Source organism: Anomaloglossus baeobatrachus, chromosome 5 (genome assembly GCF_048569485.1).
Source record: "Anomaloglossus baeobatrachus isolate aAnoBae1 chromosome 5, aAnoBae1.hap1, whole genome shotgun sequence".
Lineage (NCBI taxonomy): Eukaryota > Metazoa > Chordata > Amphibia > Anura > Aromobatidae > Anomaloglossus > Anomaloglossus baeobatrachus.
The window spans coordinates 282,622,110-282,634,322 of record NC_134357.1 but is presented as its reverse complement, the minus strand read 5'-3'; positions in this window follow the sequence as shown (position 1 = coordinate 282,634,322).

The following is a 12,213-nucleotide window of genomic DNA, read 5'->3' as shown; positions in this document are numbered from 1 at the left end:
CCGTACATCCCCCTAAATGTTGCACCATAGGCCATGGCAATCTTCAAATCAATATTGACAAGTAATAAATATAATAACTGTAACATGTTATTGAGCATCAGTTTTCTTTATGTAGCCATACTACTGATTTTCGCTGTGTATATTGACTACATCTTGCACAATATAAGAAAATAATGTTGTTTTTTTGATACTCAGCAATCCTCCCTAGAACACAGCCTTGGCTCGGGTACACCTGGGCGATCAATAGTTCAAGCCTTATCTAAGTGAAATCTAAGTGTACAGCTTACCTCTTCATTAATGAATCAATGCATTGTTGTCTAGACTTGATCTTACAACCAATATCACAATATTCGCCTTTGCTACATTGTGTTTTTCAATCCAAGAAAGCTTTGACTAATTTAAGGAAATCTATTACTCCATGTCTAATATATACCACAGAATGTGAAAGATCAGCTGAGTAAAACTGGCTGGTGAATAGAAAAAAAATGAAGAAATTTATTCTGCTGTCAAGAGTAATAAACATAGTAATTGTTTTCAATAGTTTATGTCTTGTTCATCTTCAAGAATTTATACTAACCTTTACAATTAACTCTGGTACTTATTAGTTATGTCAAAATCAAACTCTGGCCTATGGCCTGAATCTGTCTCGATACCTGATTTTATTTGGCCCTCAATGCCAGGCGCCAATTATTCTGTATGGAGGGCTATGTTGATCTTATTATTCTGTTTGGGGGGCTATGTAGGGCCCATTTTTTTTATGCATGACTATATGGGGTACATTTTTCTGTATGGAGGACTATGGGGGGCCATTATTCTGTATGGCGGACTATGTAGTGCCCATTATTCTGTATGGAGGACTATGTGGGGGGCCATTATTCTGTATGGAGGACCCTATGGGGCCCATTATTCTGTATGGAGGACTATGTGGTGCCAATTATTCTGTATGGAGGACTATGTGGTGCCCATTATTCTGTATGGAGGGTTATGTGGTGACCATTATTCTGTTTGCAGAGCTATATGAGGCCAATTATTTTGTATAGAGGGCTATGTGGTGCCCATTATTCTGTATAGAGGGCTATGTGGTGCCTCTTATTCTGTATAGAGGGCTATGTGGGGCCCAATATTCTGTATGGAGTGCTATGTGGGTCCCTTTATTCTGTAGGAAACGCTGTGTGGGGACCATTATTCTGTTTAGAGGGCTATGTGGGGAACAATATTCTGTATGCAGGGCTATGTGGGGCACATTATTCTGTTTAGAAGACTATGTGAATCCATTATTCTGTTTGGAGGGCTATTTGGGGCACATTATTCTGTTTGGAGGGCTATGTGGTGCCCATTATTCTGTATAGAGGGCTATGTGGTGCCTCTTATTCTGTATAGAGGGCTATGTGGGGACCAATATTCTTTATGGAGGGCTATGTGGTGCCCTTTATTCTGTATGGAACGCTGTGTGGGGACCATTATTCTGTTTAGAGGGCTATGTGGGGTACAATATTCTGTATGCAGGGCTATGTGGGGCACATTATTCTGTATGGAGGACTATGTGGGGCCCACAACTAGGTTGGCCCATGACTGTATTTGAGTTTGACATCCCTGGTTTAGAAAAAAAAGAATTGTATTCTAAGACAGAATTTTCTTATATAAAACACAGATATACTTTGTTGGTTGTTATGGAAAAAGATGAGTGGATCAATTTTGTTCCAAGTTTACCAAAAATGTGGCCTTCAGTAGAACGTTTGAGATTAAATTATCAGGAATCCAGCAAAATCATCACCATTTTACAAGATTCCTTCCAGGGCTGAGAAGTGGTTAAATGAATATTAAAATATTATACACATTTCACCTTTAGTAGCTGCATACCTGCCCTGCTACCGTAATTACCTACAGGATCCTCATTCTGTTTTGAATTGGTCATTTCCATGAAACACGTGGTTTCCTGTAAAGTCAATTTTTTTGAGATTTGAATTGTAGTTCTCAAAAATGTTTTAAATATGTAGCTCAGTACCCGTTCCCACACTGCTGAAGCATGAGAAATTGGCTAATGTCATTTTGCGTTTCCGCTTGTGCTGCCATGTGATACTTTGCATATATGCTGCCCCCCGGTAGACCTCTGATGTCATGGTGGTGGGTCCGAGTGGTGATGTGGCAGTACCGGGTGCGAGCGACAGACTTTTGTGATGGGGTAAAAATAATATTTGAAAAGGGAGAAAGAAAATAAAATAAGTAAATTAAATAAATAAATAAAGCAAATAAAGAGTTTGTGACACCAGTTGGGATGTTTGGCTTTGCTATGACCGGGCACTGCTGGAGTTCCCCAAGAGTTAGGTGGTGATTCACAGTGCCAGAGGGTTGTCCTCTCGCCTCCCCCCTCCCCCAACTAGGGCTGGGTTCTGGGAGATGTTGAGGTAGAGATGGTGCAGCAGAGATTAATTCAGCCAGAGTCAGGACAGGTAGCTTTTATCTTTTTTACTGGAGCTCTACAATATGTATATCACAACATCCAATGATGGTGGTACTTTCTGCCCTGATGAGAGTTGGCTTCTCTGCTGTATGCTAATAGTGTTTTCTTCCTCTGCTACTATTTGCTTACCTGGGAATAAGTATCTTGGTATCCTGAGATTTCCAAGACAAGAACAATCTGGAGTTGAAATCCTTCTGGCAAAGGAAAACTCACTATCTCTTCTAGAAGTTTCCAGAATCAAACATGCCGCTGTGCTCCCAGGAAATTCACTGCTTCTTATTAAAAGGCTAATAGCAGTCTGTCAGTTTGACATTGACCTTGGAAGTCCTGGTGACCTAGGGACTTATACCCTGCCAATGTGTAGTTGGCCCGCTAGAGGTTTTAGAAGTTACCTCAGTACAGGACCATTTTCATGTCACACTCCTCTCTTCATCTCACACTGCCTCTGACTGAAATTTACCTTAGAACTAAGCTCCACTCCTTTCTCCTTCTATGGCTCACTGTAAAGCATTGGTTTATCTCAAGAGAGCAGACCTAGTAAGGGACTGTAAGCAAATGTGTGTTTTGGGGTGGACAGCAGAGAAAACCATATTTCATCAAAGCGAACAATACATGTTATACAGATGGAAAAACAAATGCAGTTATTATCTGTGGTGACAAGGCACAGGGAGCAACACAAATATAACATTTTACAGATCATCATACCCTGTACAGAGGTGATCAGTACTTTGGTCATCAAAAATCAGTGGTTCCCAGTGGAGAACAGTTTGATGCTGAGATATTTTCCATGTTTTTCTCTTCTGTAGGGTGTAAGCTGTTATGGTTAGCGGGGTCATCTTTCTCCTTTAGAGTTTAAGTTCTTAAGGTCAGTGTGGTCATCTCTCCTTCTCTCTCTTGCTTGTAAATTGTAAACTAGACAGCAAAGTTCTCTTTCACGCCTTTACCTAACATTTATGTTATAAGCAATTACAAGCGTTACAGTATTGAAATTCACACAAATGTATTTACTTTGGACCAATTTGGGGGAAAATTCGTCAGTCATCAAACTTTGATTTTCGCAACATTTGTTAATTTTGATTTATGAATGAGAGAATGGTTACTCTAAAGGGGTGTACACTGAGTCTTATGTAAGTAATCTTTTTCAGTAGGCGGCACTAATAACTATTTTTTCATTCCTTCTGGAAGGGAGCTATCTCTATTGACCCTGTTATATATTGACCCTGTTAGATAAGAGAGATAGCTGCCAGTAAACAACTATTTATTCCATAACTATTTAAAGAGTATCTTCACCTTTTGAACAATTTTCTCAAGGACCTTTATAAAAAAAGGGATTTTGCTTACAACTTCAGTTTGAAGTGGAAGATTAGATAAGAGTTGTGTTTGTCTCTTAAAATTTGATTCATGTAGCTTGGTCAAATGAGGGAAAAGATTCAATTTGTATTCAATAAACTAAAACATAATAGAATCTGCAGTAGAAGGGTTAAGAAAAACCCCTGCTATACTCACCTTTCATCATCTCTTCTCATACCTGTGCAGCATCTGCTGATTCTCACCACTCCTTATCTGGCCCTCTGATCAGCCCTCTCCCTTCCTTTATCACCTTTGGCTTTTCTTACTGGTGCTGCCATGCTGTCCCATGCATTATGTCACAGCCTTGTGTGGCATACCTACGTGACATGTTCAGCAGCAGTGGCATACACTAGAATACCCAGATGGCAAAGACGATGGAATTGCAGTGTATCATAGAACTGGGAATGTAGTAGCATCATAAGTATGAGAAGGGAAGAGGAAAGGTTACTATAAGGGTATGACCACACTTTGAGTTTGCACCTGCGTTTCAGCTGCTTTTTAGGTCCATTTTGAGCTGCAGCGTTTTCATGCCAAAAGGCATGCGTTTTGCTTTTTCATAATAGTCTATGGAAAATGTAGATTTCTAGACCGCACTTTGCGTTTTAAAACACTGCGTTTAATTTGCATTATTTGTGGCAAAAAACATGCATTCAAAGAAGCAGCCTGTCAATTGTTTTTGCCATTTCTGCAGCATTTTGCTAACATTGAAGTCAATGAGAAATGGCAAAAACCAAGAAACTTCAAATTTCCTGCGTTTTACCTGCTTTTTAGGTGCAGAAAACATGCGTTTTGGACTTCAAAAATGCATGCTTTTCTAACATTAAATTAATGGAATCATATGTCCCTTTACACACACACATAGTCCGACAATTAAATTAAAGAAAATTATGATTTTATTGCTATATTAGAATTAAATATTATAAAACCGCTCTAATTTCATGAAATATAACTTTTTTCTTTATTAATTCACAAAATATATATGTATTGGTTATTTTTCTCTATTTTTCATTCTGTTTGACTGTGTAAACTTTATTTAGCAGTGTCTTTATGTTCAAAACGCATCTGTCAAAATGCAGGTGAAAAAGCAAGTAAAAGGTGCTGAAAACGCAGTAAATACGCATGTGTTTTTATCGCTAAATTTCTGGAAAAGGCAACATTGGCTAAATCAATTAAGGCAAAAACGTGCGTTTAGAACTGCAAGTAGGAGAACGCAAAGTGCGGTCTTACCCTTACCTTACAGTTTATTTTTATTCCCTTCCTCCAGATCCTTATAATCCAACAAAATAAAAGCTAATTTGCTGGAGTTGTGCAAAGGAAACCACCCAAAATTTGGATTCTACAACAATGAATATTGGGAAATTCAAAATTTATTTACCATATTTTTCTTTTTATTAGATGCACCTGATTATAAGAGGCACCCCAAATTTAGAGATAAAAAAGGTTAAAAAAAAAAAATATGGGGTCTGTCTTATAATCCGTTGGGAGGGGCGGTGGCAGCGGTGGTGGAGCGAGGGTCACAAGAGGCAGGGGCTTACAAGAGTATGGAGATGTTGTGGGTGTTGCAGAGGGGGTCTAGATACTCACTGCGGGCTGTGGCGCCGTGCTGAGCCACTAATGCTGCTCTGTGCTAGGGCAGCTGGTGCTGCTCTGTGCTGGTGCTCGCTGTGGGCAATGAGGCACTGGCCATTGTGAAGATGTCAACGGTGCGGGCTTCAAAGACATAGCGTCCGGAATCAGTGCGTGCGCAGATGAGAGCTTGAGCTGAGAGATACATCTGCGTACACGCCGACTCTGGGCATCATTATTTGAAAGCTCTTACTGCCAACATCTTCAGAATGGCCAGTGCCTCACCACCTGCAGCGAGCACCAGCACAGAGCAGCAGCAGCACACAGAGCCTTGCTGCCTGCCACACAGAGCTTAGCTGCCTGCCGCACAGAGCCTTCGCTGCACCCTGCACAGAGCCTCGCTGCATGCCACACAGAGCCTCACTGCCCACCACACAGAGCCTCGCTGCACGCCACACAGAGCCTCGATGCACGCCGCACAGAGCCTCATTGCACAGAGCCTCGCTGCCTGCCACACAGAGCCTCACCGCAAAGAGCCTTGCAGCCCACTGCACAGAGTCTCGCTGCCTGCCGCACAGAGCCAAACAGAGCAACCCCCCCCCCCCGGCACACAGAGCAGTGCTGCAGAGAGTAGCACAGAATTGCCCTGCCTCCTGTGTCCCCTCTCCACCACCCCCTGTAAACTACAATCACATTTTAAGATGCACGTCTCATTTTCCTCCCAAATTTTTGTGAGGAAAACTACATTTTATAATCCAAAAAATATGGTAAATATTTAGAATTGAATGACTCATTTCTATTAGATAACATTTTTAATGAGATTTGTAACTTTGCTGTTGAGTAGATTGAAAAAACAATGCTTGAAAAGTGTTGTTCTGGCAATATTCTTAACTTAATGTGTGGATATTCCAGCAGCCAATCAGGATGCAGAAACTATCCACAATGATCAGAATTAAAAGCTTGTGTAATTGGCTGCTTAATTCACATGTCGCCTCTGCATATAACATGGGGCATCAGCACCATTTTGAGACTGCTACACATTGGCGAGGGTAATGCTGCATAAAAATCACTGATAATGAATCCTAATTGATAACTCTATGGTCCTGCCACAACTAGATATTTCTGCATGTAAATATTGATTGACAATTCTGTGGTCCTGACACACTATCTTACATAGTTACATAGTTACTTAGGTTGAAAAAAGACCTAGGTCCATCTAGTTCAACCTTCCTCCACCAGTTCTACATTTAGTCACTAAGTCATTTATAACCAACAATGTTTTGTGCACTGAGGAAATCATCCAGCCCTTTTTTAAAAGCTGTTATAGTATCTACCATTACTACCTCTTGTGGTAGTGTATTCCACAGTCTGACTGCTCTAACTGTAAAGAACCCTTTCCTATTTAGGTGTCGGAATCGCTTTTCTTCCACTCGCAGTGAGTGCCCCCTGGTCCTTAGTACTGTCTTTGGAAGAAATAAGTCATGTGCCAGTCCTTTATATTGACCACACATGTATTTATACATATAAATGAGATCTCCTCTGAGACGTCTTTTTTCTAAGCTAAACATATCTAACTTTTTCAACCTGTCATCATATGGGAGGCCTTCCATTCCTTGTAATAGTCTAGTTGCCCACCTTTGAACTGACTCTAACTTCTGAATGTCCTTTTTAAAATGTGGAGCCCAAAACTGGATCCCGTATTCCAGATGTGGCCTTACAAGTGATTTATAGAGGGGTAACAATACGTTGGGATCACGGGATCTAATCTCTCTTTTTATACACCCTAAAATCTTGTTTGCTTTAGCAGCTGCTGCTTGACATTGAGTGCTGCTGCTCAGCTTATTTGTAATGAGAATACCCAAGTCCTTCTCCTGTTCTGTAGTCCCGAGTTTACTTCCATTTAATGTATACGCAGCTATAGGATTACTCCGTCCTAGGTGCATTACTTTACATTTATCAATATTAAATCTCATTTGCCAAGTATCTGCCCATTCTGACATCTTATCCAGATCTTTTTGTAATATTGTACTATCCAGGTCAGTTTTTAATATCCTACATAGTTTGGTGTCATCGGCAAAGACTGACACTGTACTATCAATCCCATCCACAAGGTCATTAATAAAGAGAGTAAAAAGAATCGGTCCAAGCACAGATCCCTGCGGCACCCCACTGCTGACTATAGCCCATTTAGAGAATGTACCATTTATGACTACTCTTTGTTTCCTATATTTTAGCCAATTCCTTACCCAGTTGCATATTGTGTCCCCTAGTCTTTGCTTCTGGAGCTTTAGTATAAGGCTATTATGTGGTACAGTATCAAATGCCTTTGCAAAGTCCAAATAAATCACATCAGCTGCATTACCAATATCCAGGTTTGAACTTACCCCCTCATAGAACCCCAACAGGTTGGTTAGACACGACTTATCTTTCATGAATCCATGCTGTTTGTCAGTTATCATATTATTTTCTGCAATATATTTTTGCATGTCATCCCTTAAAATGCCCTCAAAAACTTTGCATACTACTGATGTCAGGCTTACTGGACGGTAGTTGCCTGGATCTACCCTCTTACCTTTCTTAAATATCGGTACCACATCAGCAATCCTCCAATCCTGAGGCACCAACCCTGTTACAAGTGAGTCTAAAAAGATGAGATACAGCGGTCTGTCGATTACGGAGCTCAATTCCCTCAATATTCGTGGATGAATGCCATCTGGCCCTGGGGATTTGTCAATGTTTAATTTACTCAGACGTAGGCGTACTTCATCTTGTGTTAAATTAATTATATCGGGTGGTGGACTTTGATTTTTCACTTGTTGAATGATCCCTGGTACAGTCAGTTCCTTGGTGAATACAGATGAGAAATGCCTATTTAATATCTCAGTCTTTTGTTTGTCCTCTATAACTAACTTGTTATTATATTTTAAGGGGCCGATACTATCCTTTGTTTTACTTTTGGCATTAATGTATTTATAAAAGATTTTGGGATTTATTTTAATGTCATTGGCGATTTTTGTTTCAGTAGCTAATTTTGCTTGTTTGATTTCTTTTTTACATTTCCTATTGATATCTTTATACTCCTGCAATGCTATTTCTGTATTCTCAGCCTTTAAGATTTTAAATGCCCTTTGTTTTTGTTTTATTATACTTTGTACAGTCTTATTTATCCATAGTGGTTTCTTTTTATTCCTGGACATTTTATTACCAGAGGGTATACGTTTTTTACAGGACTCTAGTAGTATATCCTTAAACTTACCCCATTTATGTTCGGTATCCCCAGTTACCATGACTTTGTCCCAATCTACATATTTAAGCTCTTCCCTTAATTTGTTGAAATCAGCTTTCCTAAAATTCCAGGTTTTAGCATTCCCCCTTTGAAATGTTCTATTGAATATTATGTTGAAGCTTACCATATTATGATCGCTGGTGCCCAAGTGCTCCCGGACCTGTAGATCTGAAATTGTATCCGGTCTATTTGACAGGACCAGATCTAGCACATTATTTCCCCTCGTCGGTTCATCTACCATCTGAGAGAGGAAATGGTCTTGAATGGTAGATAAGAACTTACAGCTTTTAGCAGAACCAGAAGATTCTATGTCCCACTGTATGTCTGGATAGTTGAAATCCCCCATAATAAGAACCCGATTATTATTATTAGCTGCCTTTTCAATTTGTTCCAGCATTTCACCCTCTATTTGTTCAGGTATGTTAGGAGGCTTTTATTCCCCTCCCCATGTACATTTACCCAAACTGACTCTACATTGTTGCTGTTCCCTTCAATGTCATCATACAACACAGGTTTTAGGTTAGATTTAATAAATATACACACCCCACCACCTTTTTGGCCTTTCCTGTCCTTCCTAAATGTACTATAACCCTATATGTTTGTCACCCAGTCATGGTTTTCATCCAGCCAGGTTTCCGTAATGCCCACCACATCATAATCCATGGTTGACATAAGAGTCTCCAATTCATTCATTTTGTTTGCAAGACTTCTTGCATTTGCCAGTAGACATTTAATCCTATTAACACCTTTATTACTCCTAGCCTCCCTACCTTCCTTGTATGTCCCATCCCCCCCTAATCCTTCATTGACCCCTACCGTCTCCCTGTCTCTATCTGCTCTATCTATCCCCTTATTTGCTCCACTACCCTCCCTCCCCCCCTCTCAGCAGAGTTAAAAAAGATTTTGATTCTTGTGTGAGCCTCCAACTGATATATATCACTGGAAATAAATACTAATTGATAACTCTGTACTCCTGCCACAAATAGATATTTAAACATATACATTCTGATTGATAATTCTATGGTCCTGCCACAAATAGACATTTCTGTATATAAATAGTGATTATTAAAAACATGAGTGTAAAATGCAGAGGTCATGGTGAAAGGGGGAATAGACAAGATGTTCGAGGTCTACAGGGGGTAGGTGGTAATGTTACTGAAAGGTTTAATGAACAAACACCGGCTCATACTATCCAAACACAACTGAAAACGTTTCTTACTGGATGGGCTATTCAACTGCCTTTCTTTGACAGCTGTACAGTGGTACGACTTGTAGATGAGGCTCAGAAAGAGCATGTGATACAGTGGATGACAAGCGCTGCATGAAGAAGCCTCTCCTCCTTTTCCTCCACCTCAACATCACACAAGGTACAGTCCTCAGAGGTGGCACCCCAATTAAACTTGTTTTTCCCTGCATCACAACTCCCCAACCTCCCAACAGACGGTGGGTAGTCACAGATGGGCAAGTCTGCAGAGCTGTTCACACATTCTATTCCATGGACATCAGAAGTCTGCTACAGACTTAAGAGGATGAAAGCATCTGCACTGATGCCCAATTTCTTTGTCAGTTTGAACCAAGATTGGATGAAATAGGATCTGAGCAGAATTCAGACCCTTGTCACCAAACATTAACCCCAAGGGGTGAAGCTGATCATACCTTGGTGTCAGGGTATGAAGAGGAAGAGAGTCACACTCTGGGCAAGGAGTGAGACAACAGAGAAGATGACTACGATGTCCTAGATCCCACTTGGTGTGAACCCAGAGGCACGCAGCTGAGTACCTGAGCAGAGGAGGTCCAGGAGGAAGACAAGGAGTTTAAATTTTGGCTTCTGGCACAAACATGGAGTGATGCAACCATGACAAGCACTGCATCCTTAGCCCCAAATCTGGTTGTGGCCAGCAGCAGTTGTGGATCTGCAGTTTGCATGGGTGGCAAGGATTGCCTACCCTGGGCGTTTTTTGAGACATCAAAGGATGATCCAACTTATGTTATCTATCAACTTTGTAAACAATGACTCGGTAGAGACAAAAATTCCAATAATTTGACTACTACATGCATGAACCGGCAAAGGTGCATGCAACAAGTGCTAGTCTGGAAGTCTTAATGCTCTAAACCGTGGCCTAGAATGCTTTATCCACCACCAGCTACCCCATCAACCGCATCTGCTGTTTCTTCCTCCTTCGTCACTATGGCAAGTGTTCTCTCACCCACTACAGTGAAGGTGAATGAGTTCCTATCAGCTGTTGTGGAAGTGGACATGCCTGCTGTTTTGAACTGATCTCAGACACTGAGCACACCACATCTTTCACAATCCATGATAACATCTTTGTCTGCACCTCCCTCAAAGTCCACCAGTTTGTCGTGTGCACCCTACTCCACCTTCTCTCAGCACAGCAGCCAGCCCTCGGTACTGCAGTTGTTGTCACATAAGAAGATTATTTTCTCCTACACATGCCAAAGAATCTGTTGGCCACAGAAATACTGCCTTTCTGCCTGATGGATACATTTGGTTTCGGAAAGTGATGGCCATTGCAATCCCACAGTACCAGTTGCCCAGTCAACATTACTTCAGTAACAAAGCTGTGCTGTGCTGCAACAGCATATCGCTGACAACATCACCTATTTCTTTAAAAACTTTGTGTCTGCCAGGGCGCATTTCACTACTGATATCTGGAAGCGCAAGCATGACCAGGGTTATTACATCTTACTGACAAGGCACTGTGTGACTCTGGTGGCTGCAGGGGCAGGCAGGCAAGGGGCTACTCCAAAAATCTTGAAATTCACAAGGCTTGTTGGACAAACCTTTGCATTCTCCACTTCCTCCACTGCTTCTGCCTCCTTCACCTCCTCTGAGGCCTCCACCTGCACCTTTAACCTCACCCTTAATGTTACATGTGTTCCAGCAGTGCAGAGAGAATCCCTCTACTTCTGTTTTGCGCACTCAGGCACTGTAAATGTTAAAATGCATTGGAGGATGTGGTCACACAGTTGCAGAGATGTGGACAGCTATCCACGCCAAGTTTCAGCAATAGCTGTCTCCAAGGAACCTGGAGCAAGGGAAGTTTGTGTACGCCAACAGTGTGAACCTGCTGGCGGCCCTATGCTGGGGCAATCTCACACACATGCTCAATCTGGATGTACAGCAATTTCTAGGCAACTGTTCCAGTCTGGATGTGTTGCTGAAGAAAGCACAGTCGCTGTGTGCTCACTTTCGCAGTTCACAACCCGCGGCTCTTTGACTTGCATCGCTACAGAGGTATTTCAGCCTATCAAATAACTGGATGGTAAGCAATGTGCCAAAATGCGGGAATTGTACTCTGCAAATGTTACAGTGTTACAGCGACTATCGCTGCAGCAATGAGCCCTGGTGCAGTATGTCATGATGCTTAGCCTGGGCCAACGCAGTACCGTCATGGGCAAATCATGCTTGCAGAGTGGGTACAGATGAAAGACCTCTACATACTTCTTCCTAGCTTTTAAAGGGTTAATAAGATGGTTAGCGCTGATGATGCCATCATCAGCACCACTATTCCAGTCATCTATAGGCTGG